The sequence below is a fragment of the Juglans regia genome, chromosome 14 (genome assembly GCF_001411555.2).
Source record: "Juglans regia cultivar Chandler chromosome 14, Walnut 2.0, whole genome shotgun sequence".
NCBI lineage: Eukaryota > Viridiplantae > Streptophyta > Magnoliopsida > Fagales > Juglandaceae > Juglans > Juglans regia.
Genome location: NC_049914.1, coordinates 12065837 through 12068123, shown reverse-complemented (window position 1 = coordinate 12068123; position 2287 = coordinate 12065837). Strand labels below are relative to the sequence as shown.

At 34.5% G+C, this 2287-nt stretch overlaps 1 non-coding gene across 1 annotated transcript; it reads left to right on the top strand.

Moving 5' to 3' along the window:
* Positions 1–413: 413 nt before the first annotated feature.
* Positions 414–520, top strand: LOC118344623. Its single transcript, XR_004798402.1, has one exon. It is a non-coding gene; the product is annotated as a small nucleolar RNA R71 (small nucleolar RNA).
* Positions 521–2287: the final 1767 nt, after the last annotated feature.

The following is a 2287-nucleotide window of genomic DNA, read 5'->3' as shown; positions in this document are numbered from 1 at the left end:
CAGGAATAGGATGTTTGGTGACTGCATAAAATTGCTTAGGTTTATAAATTTGGTTCATTGACCTAGTGAACATGGAGTGGGTTCTTTGTGGCTATGACACATTTGGATCAATAGACACAGAGGGTGAACATTGTGTGGAATCGAGAACTTCTGTGTGGGAATGTGGCGGAGGGTAAAAATTGTGAGAAATTAGGAGCTTCTGTGTGGGTTTGTAGAGGATTTTCCGTGTGTGTGAAGGGTGAGAAACCCTCATTAGGATGCAAGAATAATTGTTGGACACCAATTCTTCCAGAAGTCCATAGGCGGCTTCATGGGTTTGACTCATTAATGCTCCTCCCACGGCCACATCAACCAAAGATCGATTTGTAGGTCCTAGACCATTGTAAAATGTCTGTACTTGAAGCCAGGAGGGGAGGTTGTGATGTGGACACTTGCACAATAAGTTTTTATATCTCTCCCACGCCTCATACAATGATTCAACCTTAAATTGGGCGAATGTAGTAATATCATTCCTTAATTTCGTTGTCTTGGCTAAAGGGAAATACTTTGCTAAAAAATTTTCTGCTAACTCCTCCCAGGTGGTGATGATGCCGGGCGGCAAAGAACTCAACCAAGTTTTTGTTTTTTCCCTAAGTGAAAAAGGAAAAAGTCTCAATCAGATTGAATCATCTGTCACTCCGTTGTGTTTAAAAGTATCACAAATTTTCAAAAAATTTGCAATATGGACATTAGGATCCTCTTGTGATACCCCCTCAGACTGGACGGTTTGTTGGATCATTTGAATGATGGCCGGCTTGATCTCAAAGTTATTGGCTTATATAGCTGGTCGCCTTATACTTGATGTCGCCCCATTGACCGAGGGCATCACATAGTCTCTTAACGTCTTGTACTCCTAGCTGAGCATATTAAGTTTACAGGTTGCGGCATCTTTCTTTTTCTCTTTATTGATCTGACGTAAGGTCCTGGATCGAAAAGCGTATGCTCTAATGATTTAGATTGACGCATGCACTTCTGATTCCTGAAAAGAAAAAAAAAATCAAATTTAGATAAAATTAAACTTTTTTTTAAATAAAACAAAATCCAAAGTAGTAAAAATCTAGCTGGTATCAATATTAATAACGAATAACTAGTCCCCAGCAACGGTGCCAAAAACTTGTTCTCCCAAATATAATCTGCAAGTGCACAAAATCATAATAAGTAGTAAAGTGTTTTAAAGGAAACGATTATCGAACCCACATGGAATAATTATGCAATTGAGTATTGAAATTGACTAAATTAATTACTATTTAGAAAACCAAAATTTGAAGAATAGTTTATCTAAATTAAATGGAAGAAAAGAACATTAAAATTAAGATTTTAAAAATAATGAGAGTAGATCTAGAGCGTTTGATTTCACCTAGCAAATCTCACATAGTTTATTCTTCCTTGTTATGGAATCTTAATTATCCCAAATTGATGATAAATATCCCTTAACTATTCAATATTTTCTCTCGAACAATACCAAAAATATTATCAACTAATAACTCCATATTTTTATGTGAATTTAACTCCATATTTCTCTTGAAAATCACACTAGTAGCGGTAAAGCATATCTGCTTTTGCTCAACTAATTGTGTTTAATCTTAGAGCTTTAATCACAAATCATCTCTAGGTTTTATTGCAATCCAAAAGATCGAACAATAGTTAGATAGAAAATTGTAAGCATTAAACCCAAGAATAAATACTCAATCATGGAAATATTGAAAATAAAATAACTTGGAATATAACATATGTATTCTATGCTAGGCTACATCAAAACTCTAGAAGATATAATTAGTTCATATTGAAATTAAAAAGAAAATGAATAAAACTAGTAGTCTTTGTTAAAGTCGGTTGATGAAGCATTCGGCTCTCGCCTTTGCTCCCCTAGATCTGACTTCTCGAAAGAACACTTCAAAAATAAAAAGTAAAAACTCTCAATTTCTGATTCAGAACTCCAACTAACATTCAAAAATAAAAGACTCCCTATTCATCCCACAAGACGAGATTAAATAGATATTAAAACTCAAATCCAGAAACAAAATAAATGCGGCTACAATCTTACCTAAAAATCTGGAAAATAGTTTCTAAAGATATATGCTAACATAAAAGGAAATTATCCCAAGAATGTCAGAATTGTCTAAAACGAAAAATTCAGTGATATGCGGCTTGATTTGTGGAGTTCGAGAGGATTTGTTCACCAATAAATTGATTGTAGAACTCAAAAGGGTAGAGGTGAGTAGATACCGTGTGTGCTTAATATAACTGG